The 15567-nt window shown below is 48.6% G+C and overlaps 1 non-coding gene across 1 annotated transcript; it reads left to right on the forward strand.

Moving 5' to 3' along the window:
* The first annotated feature begins 7174 nt into the window (after positions 1 to 7174).
* On the forward strand, positions 7175 to 7247 carry Trnat-agu (transfer RNA threonine (anticodon AGU)). The gene has a single exon. It is a non-coding gene; the product is annotated as a tRNA-Thr (tRNA).
* Positions 7248 to 15567: the final 8320 nt, after the last annotated feature.

Here is a 15567-nt window from a genome sequence, read left to right on the forward strand (position 1 = left end):
GAGACGCGGAAACTTATTGTGGCCCAGTGTTTTGCAGTTGGACGACAAGATTGGTACACAGTAGTAAAGAGCGAGGCACTGAGTTGGCATGAATAATGGAGTGCACAATGGGGCTCGAGATGTGTTTGTTACCTCAGGTGCTGTATGATTGTCGTCAAGGAGTGAAAACGGAGCAATTTGTGACGGCTCTTTCAATTTAAGACATTAAAAACAGACGGAATTTTCATTTGTAATACCAGAGCATCGAAACTACTTGGTACTTTTGTGTATATGAACGGGTCCGCGCCTTTGTACTCTGCTCCCTTCACCGCTACAAACCAACCAACCATCGTGTCCGTGCGCATCTGAGTCGCAAAGAATGGGGAATAGCGCAATTGGTCGTGCATGGGGCGTAGCTCAGTTGGTAGAGCGTTCGCTTGGCATGTGAGAGGTCCAGTGTTCAAGCCGCGGCGCCTACATTTTTTGTTTTCAGTGCATGGTAAGTGTTGGTCGCGGCGAACCTAAAGGCACGCAAGATGTTGCAAAGCCAGCGTCACAGACTGATATGATGTATACTGACGTAAGGAGAGCAAGATGTAAGTGTGGGGACCGGCTGTTATCGAGGTGTCATCGAGTGCAGATCTGTCTTAGGTATCGCGGCTTAACCTCATTGAAGTCTAGAGGGTGGACAACACGTTGGTCTTACTCAGAGCGGTGTCCGAATTCTATTTTCGACGTTATACGTGCCACTTTCATTGTGGCCAACTACGATTCGATACAGAATGCACGAAACCTGAAAGACACCCTAACGGATACATAGAGAGTAGTGTTTGTCTGCTGAATAATGGGAGTGCAAGGGTCTGTGTCGTCTATATGGCTGTATGTAGCACCATTAGTCTCCGGGGGGGCGGGCGTAGCTCAGATGGTAGAGCGCTCGCTTAGTATGCGAGAGGAACTGGGATCAATACCCAGTGTCTCCAGAATTTTTAACACACCTACATGCGCACCTTGCCATGCAAGTGGAATAATTCACAACCAGCAGATGTGTCTAGGAAGATACAAGCGAATGATTAGCATCCACAATTGACAAGCGTGCTGTTATTAGTGCGCAGGAAGCACCCTCCTCCCACGCCTACACTTAATTTAGAAACAGTACAAGTGTTCCTGTAAGATTCTCAAGCCTATGTCGGAAAGATCTGCCTTGCGCTGAGTTCACGTAAATTCCACTGCACATTCCTATTCTTTGCATGCAGTCAGCTGCTACTGGTGTTGTTAGTTGTGACTGCTGATAACAGATGCCGTAGCAATCAATTCATGGAGTGAGTTGTATGTTTTGCGGTAGTCTGTCTCTGACAAGCAAGCACAGGTGACATAGGTGCGAACACAGGAAGCTTGCAGACCCTCGCTGCCTGCAGACACCGAGCAGCCACACTAGGAGGGCGGCCTAAGCCGTAGGCGAAATGTGCTCATCGCTTTGGCGCGACGTCGAACTATAAATAATGCTGTCACTAGCGTGAGCGTCGTGGAAAGTCGGAAAAGTCGGCTGCGAGGGTGAGTGCCAAGTTTGGGGAGCGTTTCGTAGTATGCGCAGTGCAATGGAGACGCGGAAACTTGTTGTGGCCCAGTGTTTTGCAGTTGTACGACAAGATTGGTACACAGTAGTAAAGAGCGAGGCACTGAGTTGGCATGAATAATGGAGTGCACAATGGGGCTCGAGATGTGTTTGTTACCTCAGGTGCTGTATGATTGTCGTCAAGGAGTGAAAACGGAGCAATTTGTGACGGCTCTTTCAATTTAAGACGTTAAAAACAGACGGAATTTTCATTTGTAATACCAGAGCATCGAAACTACTTGGTACTTTTGTGTATATGAACGGGTCCGCGCCTTTGTACTCTGCTCCCTTCACCGCTACAAACCAACCAACCATCGTGTCCGTGCGCATCTGAGTTGCAAAGAATGGGGAATAGCGCAGTTTGCTCGTGCATGGGGCGTAGCTCAGTTGGTAGAGCGTTCGCTTGGCATGTGAAAGGTCCAGTGTTCAAGCCGCGGCGCCTACATTTTTTGTTGTCAGTGCATGGTAAGTGTTGGTCGCGGCGAACCTAAAGGCACGCAAGATGTTGCAAAGCCAGCGTCACAGACTGATATGATGTATACTGACGTAAGGAGAGCAAGATGTAAGTGTGGGGACCGGCTGTTATCGAGGTGTCATCGAGTGCAGATCTGTCTTAGGTATCGCGGCTTAACCTCATTGAAGTCTAGAGGGTGGACAACACGTTGGTCTTACTCAGAGCGGTGTCCGAATTCTATTTTCGACGTTATACGTGCCACTTTCATTGTGGCCAACTACGATTCGATACAGAATGCACGAAACCTGAAAGACACCCTAACGGATACATAGAGAGTAGTGTTTGTCTGCTGAATAATGGGAGTGCAAGGGTCTGTGTCGTCTATATGGCTGTATGTAGCACCATTAGTCTCCGGGGGGGCGGGCGTAGCTCACATGGTAGAGCGCTCGCTTAGTATGAGAGGAACTGGGATCAATACCCAGTGCTTCCAGAATTTTTAACACACCTACATGCGCACCTTGCCATGCAAGTGGAATAATTCACAACCAGCAGATGTGTCTAGGAAGATACAAGCGAATGATTAGCATCCACAATTGACAAGCGTGCTGTTATTAGTGCGCAGGAAGCACCCTCCTCCCACGCCTACACTTAATTTAGAAACAGTACAAGTGTTCCTGTAAGATTCTCAAGCCTATGTCGGAAAGATCTGCCTTGCGCTGAGTTCACGTAAATTCCACTGCACATTCCTATTCTTTGCATGCAGTCAGCTGCTACTGGTGTTGTTAGTTGTGACTGCTGATAACAGATGCCGTAGCAATCAATTCATGGAGTGAGTTGTATGTTTTGCGGTAGTCTGTCTCTGACAAGCAAGCACAGGTGACATAGGTGCGAACACAGGAAGCTTGCAGACCCTCGCTGCCTGCAGACACCGAGCAGCCACACTAGGAGGGCGGCCTAAGCCGTAGGCGAAATGTGCTCATTCGCTTTGGCGCGACGTCGAACTATAAATAATGCTGTCACTAGCGTGAGCGTCGTGGAAAGTCGGAAAAGTCGGCTGCGAGGGTGAGTGCCAAGTTTGGGGAGCGTTTCGTAGTATGCGCAGTGCAATGGAGACGCGGAAACTTGTTGTGGCCCAGTGTTTTGCAGTTGTACGACAAGATTGGTACACAGTAGTAAAGAGCGAGGCACTGAGTTGGCATGAATAATGGAGTGCACAATGGGGCTCGAGATGTGTTTGTTACCTCAGGTGCTGTATGATTGTCGTCAAGGAGTGAAAACGGAGCAATTTGTGACGGCTCTTTCAATTTAAGACGTTAAAAACAGACGGAATTTTCATTTGTAATACCAGAGCATCGAAACTACTTGGTACTTTTGTGTATATGAACGGGTCCGCGCCTTTGTACTCTGCTCCCTTCACCGCTACAAACCAACCAACCATCGTGTCCGTGCGCATCTGAGTTGCAAAGAATGGGGAATAGCGCAGTTTGCTCGTGCATGGGGCGTAGCTCAGTTGGTAGAGCGTTCGCTTGGCATGTGAAAGGTCCAGTGTTCAAGCCGCGGCGCCTACATTTTTTGTTGTCAGTGCATGGTAAGTGTTGGTCGCGGCGAACCTAAAGGCACGCAAGATGTTGCAAAGCCAGCGTCACAGACTGATATGATGTATACTGACGTAAGGAGAGCAAGATGTAAGTGTGGGGACCGGCTGTTATCGAGGTGTCATCGAGTGCAGATATGTCTTAGGTATCGCGGCTTAACCTCATTGAAGTCTAGAGGGTGGACAACACGTTGGTCTTACTCAGAGCGGTGTCCGAATTCTATTTTCGACGTTATACGTGCCACTTTCATTGTGGCCAACTACGATTCGATACAGAATGCACGAAACCTGAAAGACACCCTAACGGATACATAGAGAGTAGTGTTTGTCTGCTGAATAATGGGAGTGCAAGGGTCTGTGTCGTCTATATGGCTGTATGTAGCACCATTAGTCTCCGGGGGGGCGGGCGTAGCTCAGATGGTAGAGCGCTCGCTTAGTATGAGAGGAACTGGGATCAATACCCAGTGCTTCCAGAATTTTTAACACACCTACATGCGCACCTTGCCATGCAAGTGGAATAATTCACAACCAGCAGATGTGTCTAGGAAGATACAAGCGAATGATTAGCATCCACAATTGACAAGCGTGCTGTTATTAGTGCGCAGGAAGCACCCTCCTCCCACGCCTACACTTAATTTAGAAACAGTACAAGTGTTCCTGTAAGATTCTCAAGCCTATGTCGGAAAGATCTGCCTTGCGCTGAGTTCACGTAAATTCCACTGCACATTCCTATTCTTTGCATGCAGTCAGCTGCTACTGGTGTTGTTAGTTGTGACTGCTGATAACAGATGCCGTAGCAATCAATTCATGGAGTGAGTTGTATGTTTTGCGGTAGTCTGTCTCTGACAAGCAAGCACAGGTGACATAGGTGCGAACACAGGAAGCTTGCAGACCCTCGCTGCCTGCAGACACCGAGCAGCCACACTAGGAGGGCGGCCTAAGCCGTAGGCGAAATGTGCTCATTCGCTTTGGCGCGACGTCGAACTATAAATAATGCTGTCACTAGCGTGAGCGTCGTGGAAAGTCGGAAAAGTCGGCTGCGAGGGTGAGTGCCAAGTTTGGGGAGCGTTTCGTAGTATGCGCAGTGCAATGGAGACGCGGAAACTTATTGTGGCCCAGTGTTTTGCAGTTGGACGACAAGATTGGTACACAGTAGTAAAGAGCGAGGCACTGAGTTGGCATGAATAATGGAGTGCACAATGGGGCTCGAGATGTGTTTGTTACCTCAGGTGCTGTATGATTGTCGTCAAGGAGTGAAAACGGAGCAATTTGTGACGGCTCTTTCAATTTAAGACGTTAAAAACAGACGGAATTTTCATTTGTAATACCAGAGCATCGAAACTACTTGGTACTTTTGTGTATATGAACGGGTCCGCGCCTTTGTACTCTGCTCCCTTCACCGCTACAAACCAACCAACCATCGTGTCCGTGCGCATCTGAGTCGCAAAGAATGGGGAATAGCGCAGTTTGCTCGTGCATGGGGCGTAGCTCAGTTGGTAGAGCGTTCGCTTGGCATGTGAAAGCTCCAGTGTTCAAGCCGCGGCGCCTGCATTTTTTGTTGTCAGTGCATGGTAAGTGTTGGTCGCGGCGAACCTAAAGGCACGCAAGATGTTGCAAAGCCAGCGTCACAGACTGATATGATGTATACTGACGTAAGGAGAGCAAGATGTAAGTGTGGGGACCGGCTGTTATCGAGGTGTCATCGAGTGCAGATCTGTCTTAGGTATCGCGGCTTAACCTCATTGAAGTCTAGAGGGTGGACAACACGTTGGTCTTACTCAGAGCGGTGTCCGAATTCTATTTTCGACGTTATACGTGCCACTTTCATTGTGGCCAACTACGATTCGATACAGAATGCACGAAACCTGAAAGACACCCTAACGGATTCATAGAGAGTAGTGTTTGTCTCCTGAATAATGGGAGTGCAAGGGTCTGTGTCGTCTATATGGCTGTATGTAGCACCATTAGTCTTCGGGGGGGCGGGCGTAGCTCAGATGGTAGAGCGCTCGCTTAGTATGCGAGAGGAACTGGGATCAATACCCAGTGCTTCCAGAATTTTTAACACACCTACATGCGCACCTTGCCATGCAAGTGGAATAATTCACAACCAGCAGATGTGTCTAGGAAGATACAAGCGAATGATTAGCATCCACAATTGACAAGCGTGCTGTTATTAGTGCGCAGGAAGCACCCTCCTCCCACGCCTACACTTAATTTAGAAACAGTACAAGTGTTCCTGTAAGATTCTCAAGCCTATGTCGGAAAGATCTGCCTTGCGCTGAGTTCACGTAAATTCCACTGCACATTCCTATTCTTTGCATGCAGTCAGCTGCTACTGGTGTTGTTAGTTGTGACTGCTGATAACAGATGCCGTAGCAATCAATTCATGGAGTGAGTTGTATGTTTTGCGGTAGTCTGTCTCTGACAAGCAAGCACAGGTGACATAGGTGCGAACACAGGAAGCTTGCAGACCCTCGCTGCCTGCAGACACCGAGCAGCCACACTAGGAGGGCGGCCTAAGCCGTAGGCGAAATGTGCTCATTCGCTTTGGCGCGACGTCGAACTATAAATAATGCTGTCACTAGCGTGAGCGTCGTGGAAAGTCGGAAAAGTCGGCTGTGAGGGTGAGTGCCAAGTTTGGGGAGCGTTTCGTAGTATGCGCAGTGCAATGGAGACGCGGAAACTTATTGTGGCCCAGTGTTTTGCAGTTGGACGACAAGATTGGTACACAGTAGTAAAGAGCGAGGCACTGAGTTGGCATGAATAATGGAGTGCACAATGGGGCTCGAGATGTGTTTGTTACCTCAGGTGCTGTATGATTGTCGTCAAGGAGTGAAAACGGAGCAATTTGTGACGGCTCTTTCAATTTAAGACGTTAAAAACACACGGAATTTTCATTTGTAATACCAGAGCATCGAAACTACTTGGTACTTTTGTGTATATGAACGGGTCCGCGCCTTTGTACTCTGCTCCCTTCACCGCTACAAACCAACCAACCATCGTGTCCGTGCGCATCTGAGTCGGAAAGAATGGGGAATAGCGCAGTTTTGTCGTGCATGGGGCGTTCGGTTGGCATGTGAAACGTCCAGGGTTCAAGCCGCGGCGCCTCAATTTTTTGTGGTCAGTGCATGGTAAGTGTTGGTCGCGGCGAACTTAAAGGCACGCAAGATGTTGCAAGGCCAGCGTCACAGACTGATATGATGTATACTGACGTAAGGAAAGCAAGATGTAAGGGTGGGGACCGGCTGTTATCGAGGTGTCATCGAGTGCAGATCTGTCTTAGGTATCGCGGCTTAACCTCATTGAAGTCTAGAGGGTGGACAACACGTTGCTCTTACTCAGAGCGGTGTCCGAATTCCATTTTCGACGTTATACGTGCCACTTTCATTGTGGCCAACTACGATTCGATACAGAATGCACGAAACCTGAAAGACACCCTAACGGATACATAGAGAGTAGTGTTTGTCTGCTGAATAATGGGAGTGCAAGGGTCTGTGTCGTCTATATGGCTGTATGTAGCACCATTAGTCTTCGGGGGGGCGTAGCTCAGACGGTAGAGCGCTCGCTTAGTATGCGAGAGGAACTGGGATCAATACCCAGTGCTTCCAGAATTTTTAACACACCTACATGCGCACCTTGCCATGCAAGTGGAATAATTCACAACCAGCAGATGTGTCTAGGAAGATACAAGCGAATGATTAGCATCCACAATTGACAAGCGTGCTGTTATTAGTGCGCAGGAAGCACCCTCCTCCCACGCCTACACTTAATTTAGAAACAGTACAAGTGTTCCTGTAAGATTCTCAAGCCTATGTCGGAAAGATCTGCCTTGCGCTGAGTTCACGTAAATTCCACTGCACATTCCTATTCTTTGCATGCAGTCAGCTGCTACTGGTGTTGTTAGTTGTGACTGCTGATAACAGATGCCGTAGCAATCAATTCATGGAGTGAGTTGTATGTTTTGCGGTAGTCTGTCTCTGACAAGCAAGCACAGGTGACATAGGTGCGAACACAGGAAGCTTGCAGACCCTCGCTGCCTGCAGACACCGAGCAGCCACACTAGGAGGGCGGCCTAAGCCGTAGGCGAAATATGCTCATTCGCTTTGGCGCGACGTCGAACTATAAATAATGCTGTCACTAGCGTGAGCGTCGTGGAAAGTCGGAAAAGTCGGCTGTGAGGGTGAGTGCCAAGTTTGGGGAGCGTTTCGTAGTATGCGCAGTGCAATGGAGACGCGGAAACTTATTGTGGCCCAGTGTTTTGCAGTTGGACGACAAGATTGGTACACAGTAGTAAAGAGCGAGGCACTGAGTTGGCATGAATAATGGAGTGCACAATGGGGCTCGAGATGTGTTTGTTACCTCAGGTGCTGTATGATTGTCGTCAAGGAGTGAAAACGGAGCAATTTGTGACGGCTCTTTCAATTTAAGACGTTAAAAACAGACGGAATTTTCATTTGTAATACCAGAGCATCGAAACTACTTGGTACTTTTGTGTATATGAACGGGTCCGCGCCTTTGTACTCTGCTCCCTTCACCGCTACAAACCAACCAACCATCGTGTCCGTGCGCATCTGAGTTGCAAAGAATGGGGAATAGCGCAGTTTGCTCGTGCATGGGGCGTAGCTCAGTTGGTAGAGCGGTCGCTTGGCATGTGAAAGGTCCAGTGTTCAAGCCGCGGCGCCTACATTTTTTGTTTTCAGTGCATGGTAAGTGTTGGTCGCGGCGAACCTAAAGGCACGCAAGATGTTGCAAAGCCAGCGTCACAGACTGATATGATGTGTACTGACGTAAGGAGAGCAAGATGTAAGTGTGGGGACCGGCTGTTATCGAGGTGTCATCGAGTGCAGATCTGTCTTAGGTATCGCGGCTTAACCTCATTGAAGTCTAGAGGGTGGACAACACGTTGGTCTTACTCAGAGCGGTGTCCGAATTCTATTTTCGACGTTATACGTGCCACTTTCATTGTGGCCAACTACGATTCGATACAGAATGCACGAAACCTGAAAGACACCCTAACGGATACATAGAGAGTAGTGTTTGTCTGCTGAATAATGGGAGTGCAAGGGTCTGTGTCGTCTATATGGCTGTATGTAGCACCATTAGTCTCCGGGGGGGCGGGCGTAGCTCAGATGGTAGAGCGCTCGCTTAGTATGAGAGGAACTGGGATCAATACCCAGTGCTTCCAGAATTTTTAACACACCTACATGCGCACCTTGCCATGCAAGTGGAATAATTCACAACCAGCAGATGTGTCTAGGAAGATACAAGCGAATGATTAGCATCCACAATTGACAAGCGTGCTGTTATTAGTGCGCAGGAAGCACCCTCCTCCCACGCCTACACTTAATTTAGAAACAGTACAAGTGTTCCTGTAAGATTCTCAAGCCTATGTCGGAAAGATCTGCCTTGCGCTGAGTTCACGTAAATTCCACTGCACATTCCTATTCTTTGCATGCAGTCAGCTGCTACTGGTGTTGTTAGTTGTGACTGCTGATAACAGATGCCGTAGCAATCAATTCATGGAGTGAGTTGTATGTTTTGCGGTAGTCTGTCTCTGACAAGCAAGCACAGGTGACATAGGTGCGAACACAGGAAGCTTGCAGACCCTCGCTGCCTGCAGACACCGAGCAGCCACACTAGGAGGGCGGCCTAAGCCGTAGGCGAAATGTGCTCATTCGCTTTGGCGCGACGTCGAACTATAAATAATGCTGTCACTAGCGTGAGCGTCGTGGAAAGTCGGAAAAGTCGGCTGTGAGGGTGAGTGCCAAGTTTGGGGAGCGTTTCGTAGTATGCGCAGTGCAATGGAGACGCGGAAACTTATTGTGGCCCAGTGTTTTGCAGTTGGACGACAAGATTGGTACACAGTAGTAAAGAGCGAGGCACTGAGTTGGCATGAATAATGGAGTGCACAATGGGGCTCGAGATGTGTTTGTTACCTCAGGTGCTGTATGATTGTCGTCAAGGAGTGAAAACGGAGCAATTTGTGACGGCTCTTTCAATTTAAGACGTTAAAAACAGACGGAATTTTCATTTGTAATACCAGAGCATCGAAACTACTTGGTACTTTTGTGTATATGAACGGGTCCGCACCTTTGTACTCTGCTCCCTACACCGCTACAAACCAACCAACCATCGTGTCCGTGCGCATCTGAGTCGCAAAGAATGGGGAATAGCGCAGTTTGCTCGTGCATGGGGCGTAGCTCAGTTGGTAGAGCGTTCGCTTGGCATGTGAAAGGTCCAGTGTTCAAGCCGCGGCACCTGCATTTTTTGTTGTCAGTGCATGGTAAGTGTTGGTCGCGGGGAACCTAAAGGCACGCAAGATGTTGCAAAGCCAGCGTCACAGACTGATATGATGTATACTGACGTAAGGAGAGCAAGATGTAAGTGTGGGGACCGGCTGTTATCGAGGTGTCATCGAGTGCAGATCTGTCGTAGGTATCGCGGCTTAACCTCATTGAAGTCTAGAGGGTGGACAACACGTTGGTCTTACTCAGAGCGGTGTCCGAATTCCATTTTCGACGTTATACGTGCCACTTTCATTGTGGCCAACTACGATTCGATACAGAATGCACGAAACCTGAAAGACACCCTAACGGATACATAGAGAGTAGTGTTTGTCTGCTGAATAATGGGAGTGCAAGGGTCTGTGTCGTCTATATGGCTGTATGTAGCACCATTAGTCTTCGGGGGGGCGGGCGTAGCTCAGATGGTAGAGCGCTCGCTTAGTATGCGAGAGGAACTGGGATCAATACCCAGTGCTTCCAGAATTTTTAACACACCTACATGCGCACCTTGCCATGCAAGTGGAATAATTCACAACCAGCAGATGTGTCTAGGAAGATACAAGCGAATGATTAGCATCCACAATTGACAAGCGTGCTGTTATTAGTGCGCAGGAAGCACCCTCCTCCCACGCCTACACTTAATTTAGAAACAGTACAAGTGTTCCTGTAAGATTCTCAAGCCTATGTCGGAAAGATCTGCCTTGCGCTGAGTTCACGTAAATTCCACTGCACATTCCTATTCTTTGCATGCAGTCAGCTGCTACTGGTGTTGTTAGTTGTGACTGCTGATAACAGATGCCGTAGCAATCAATTCATGGAGTGAGTTGTATGTTTTGCGGTAGTCTGTCTCTGACAAGCAAGCACAGGTGACATAGGTGCGAACACAGGAAGCTTGCAGACCCTCGCTGCCTGCAGACACCGAGCAGCCACACTAGGAGGGCGGCCTAAGCCGTAGGCGAAATGTGCTCATTCGCTTTGGCGCGACGTCGAACTATAAATAATGCTGTCACTAGCGTGAGCGTTGCGTGAGCGTCGTGGAAAGTCGGAAAAGTCGGCTGCGAGGGTGAGTGCCAAGTTTGGGGAGCGTTTCGTAGTATGCGCAGTGCAATGGAGACGCGGAAACTTATTGTGGCCCAGTGTTTTGCAGTTGGACGACAAGATTGGTACACAGTAGTAAAGAGCGAGGCACTGAGTTGGCATGAATAATGGAGTGCACAATGGGGCTCGAGATGTGTTTGTTACCTCAGGTGCTGTATGATTGTCGTCAAGGAGTGAAAACGGAGCAATTTGTGACGGCTCTTTCATTTTAAGACGTTAAAAACAGACGGAATTTTCATTTGTAATACCAGAGCATCGAAACTACTTGGTACTTTTGTGTATATGAACGGGTCCGCGCCTTTGTACTCTGCTCCCTTCACCGCTACAAACCAACCAACCATCGTGTCCGTGCGCATCTGAGTTGCAAAGAATGGGGAATAGCGCAGTTTGCTGGTGCATGGGGCGTAGCTCAGTTGGTAGAGCGGTCGCTTGGCATGTGAAAGGTCCAGTGTTCAAGCCGCGGCGCCTACATTTTTTGTTTTCAGTGCATGGTAAGTGTTGGTCGCGGCGAACCTAAAGGCACGCAAGATGTTGCAAAGCCAGCGTCACAGACTGATATGATGTATACTGACGTAAGGAGAGCAAGATGTAAGTGTGGGGACCGGCTGTTATCAAGGTGTCATCGAGTGCAGATCTGTCTTAGGTATCGCGGCTTAACCTCATTGAAGTCTAGAGGGTGGACAACACGTTGGTCTTACTCAGAGCGGTGTCCGAATTCTATTTTCGACGTTATACGTGCCACTTTCATTGTGGCCAACTACGATTCGATACAGAATGCACGAAACCTGAAAGACACCCTAACGGATACATAGAGAGTAGTGTTTGTCTGCTGAATAATGGGAGTGCAAGGGTCTGTGTCGTCTATATGGCTGTATGTAGCACCATTAGTCTTCGGGGGGGCGGGCGTAGCTCAGATGGTAGAGCGCTCGCTTAGTATGCGAGAGGAACTGGGATCAATACCCAGTGCTTCCAGAATTTTTAACACACCTACATGCGCACCTTGCCATGCAAGTGGAATAATTCACAACCAGCAGATGTGTCTAGGAAGATACAAGCGAATGATTAGCATCCACAATTGACAAGCGTGCTGTTATTAGTGCGCAGGAAGCACCCTCCTCCCACGCCTACACTTAATTTAGAAACAGTACAAGTGTTCCTGTAAGATTCTCAAGCCTATGTCGGAAAGATCTGCCTTGCGCTGAGTTCACGTAAATTCCACTGCACATTCCTATTCTTTGCATGCAGTCAGCTGCTACTGGTGTTGTTAGTTGTGACTGCTGATAACAGATGCCGTAGCAATCAATTCATGGAGTGAGTTGTATGTTTTGCGGTAGTCTGTCTCTGACAAGCAAGCACAGGTGACATAGGTGCGAACACAGGAAGCTTGCAGACCCTCGCTGCCTGCAGACACCGAGCAGCCACACTAGGAGGGCGGCCTAAGCCGTAGGCGAAATGTGCTCATTCGCTTTGGCGCGACGTCGAACTATAAATAATGCTGTCACTAGCGTGAGCGTTGCGTGAGCGTCGTGGAAAGTCGGAAAAGTCGGCTGCGAGGGTGAGTGCCAAGTTTGGGGAGCGTTTCGTAGTATGCGCAGTGCAATGGAGACGCGGAAACTTATTGTGGCCCAGTGTTTTGCAGTTGGACGACAAGATTGGTACACAGTAGTAAAGAGCGAGGCACTGAGTTGGCATGAATAATGGAGTGCACAATGGGGCTCGAGATGTGTTTGTTACCTCAGGTGCTGTATGATTGTCGTCAAGGAGTGAAAACGGAGCAATTTGTGACGGCTCTTTCAATTTAAGACGTTAAAAACAGACGGAATTTTCATTTGTAATACCAGAGCATCGAAACTACTTGGTACTTTTGTGTATATGAACGGGTCCGCGCCTTTGTACTCTGCTCCCTTCACCGCTACAAACCAACCAACCATCGTGTCCGTGCGCATCTGAGTTGCAAAGAATGGGGAATAGCGCAGTTTGCTCGTGCATGGTGCGTAGCTCAGTTGGTAGAGCGGTCGCTTGGCATGTGAAAGGTCCAGTGTTCAAGCCGCGGCGCCTACATTTTTTGTTTTCAGTGCATGGTAAGTGTTGGTCGCGGCGAACCTAAAGGCACGCAAGATGTTGCAAAGCCAGCGTCACAGACTGATATGATGTATACTGACGTAAGGAGAGCAAGATGTAAGTGTGGGGACCGGCTGTTATCGAGGTGTCATCGAGTGCAGATCTGTCTTAGGTATCGCGGCTTAACCTCATTGAAGTCTAGAGGGTGGACAACACGTTGGTCTTACTCAGAGCGGTGTCCGAATTCTATTTTCGACGTTATACGTGCCACTTTCATTGTGGCCAACTACGATTCGATACAGAATGCACGAAACCTGAAAGACACCCTAACGGATACATAGAGAGTAGTGTTTGTCTGCTGAATAATGGGAGTGCAAGGGTCTGTGTCGTCTATATGGCTGTATGTAGCACCATTAGTCTTCGGGGGGGCGGGCGTAGCTCAGATGGTATAGCGCTCGCTTAGTATGCGAGAGGAACTGGGATCAATACCCAGTGATTCCAGAATTTTTAACACACCTACATGCGCACCTTGCCATGCAAGTGGAATAATTCACAACCAGCAGATGTGTCTAGGAAGATACAAGCGAATGATTAGCATCGACAATTGACAAGCGTGCTGTTATTAGTGCGCAGGAAGAGCTCTCCTCCCACGCCTACACTTAATTTAGAAACAGTACAAGTGTTCCTGTAAGATTCTCAAGCCTATGTCGGAAAGATCTGCCTTGCGCTGAGTTCACGTAAATTCCACTGCACATTCCTATTCTTTGCATGCAGTCAGCTGCTACTGGTGTTGTTAGTTGTGACTGCTGATAACAGATGCCGTAGCAATCAATTCATGGAGTGAGTTGTATGTTTTGCGGTAGTCTGTCTCTGACAAGCAAGCACAGGTGACATAGGTGCGAACACAGGAAGCTTGCAGACCCTCGCTGCCTGCAGACACCGAGCAGCCACACTAGGAGGGCGGCCTAAGCCGTAGGCGAAATGTGCTCATTCGCTTTGGCGCGACGTCGAACTATAAATAATGCTGTCACTAGCGTGAGCGTTGCGTGAGCGTCGTGGAAAGTCGGAAAAGTCGGCTGCGAGGGTGAGTGCCAAGTTTGGGGAGCGTTTCGTAGTATGCGCAGTGCAATGGAGACGCGGAAACTTATTGTGGCCCAGTGTTTTGCAGTTGGACGACAAGATTGGTACACAGTAGTAAAGAGCGAGGCACTGAGTTGGCATGAATAATGGAGTGCACAATGGGGCTCGAGATGTGTTTGTTACCTCAGGTGCTGTATGATTGTCGTCAAGGAGTGAAAACGGAGCAATTTGTGACGGCTCTTTCAATTTAAGACGTTAAAAACAGACGGAATTTTCATTTGTAATACCAGAGCATCGAAACTACTTGGTACTTTTGTGTATATGAACGGGTCCGCGCCTTTGTACTCTGCTCCCTTCACCGCTACAAACCAACCAACCATCGTGTCCGTGCGCATCTGAGTTGCAAAGAATGGGGAATAGCGCAGTTTGCTCGTGCATGGTGCGTAGCTCAGTTGGTAGAGCGGTCGCTTGGCATGTGAAAGGTCCAGTGTTCAAGCCGCGGCGCCTACATTTTTTGTTTTCAGTGCATGGTAAGTGTTGGTCGCGGCGAACCTAAAGGCACGCAAGATGTTGCAAAGCCAGCGTCACAGACTGATATGATGTATACTGACGTAAGGAGAGCAAGATGTAAGTGTGGGGACCGGCTGTTATCGAGGTGTCATCGAGTGCAGATCTGTCTTAGGTATCGCGGCTTAACCTCATTGAAGTCTAGAGGGTGGACAACACGTTGGTCTTACTCAGAGCGGTGTCCGAATTCTATTTTCGACGTTATACGTGCCACTTTCATTGTGGCCAACTACGATTCGATACAGAATGCACGAAACCTGAAAGACACCCTAACGGATACATAGAGAGTAGTGTTTGTCTGCTGAATAATGGGAGTGCAAGGGTCTGTGTCGTCTATATGGCTGTATGTAGCACCATTAGTCTTCGGGGGGGCGGGCGTAGCTCAGATGGTAGAGCGCTCGCTTAGTATGCGAGAGGAACTGGGATCAATACCCAGTGCTTCCAGAATTTTTAACACACCTACATGCGCACCTTGCCATGCAAGTGGAATAATTCACAACCAGCAGATGTGTCTAGGAAGATACAAGCGAATGATTAGCATCGACAATTGACAAGCGTGCTGTTATTAGTGCGCAGGAAGAGCTCTCCTCCCACGCCTACACTTAATTTAGAAACAGTACAAGTGTTCCTGTAAGATTCTCAAGCCTATGTCGGTAAGATCTGCCTTGCGCTGAGTTCACGTAAATTCCACTGCACATTCCTATTCTTTGCATGCAGTCAGCTGCTACTGGTGTTGTTAGTTGTGACTGCTGATAACAGATGCCGTAGCAATCAATTCATGGAGTGAGTTGTATGTTTTGCGGTAGTCTGTCTCTGACAAGCAAGCACAGGTGACATA

This window comes from Schistocerca gregaria, chromosome 9 (assembly GCF_023897955.1).
Source record: "Schistocerca gregaria isolate iqSchGreg1 chromosome 9, iqSchGreg1.2, whole genome shotgun sequence".
In the NCBI taxonomy this organism is placed as follows: Eukaryota; Metazoa; Arthropoda; class Insecta; order Orthoptera; family Acrididae; genus Schistocerca; species Schistocerca gregaria.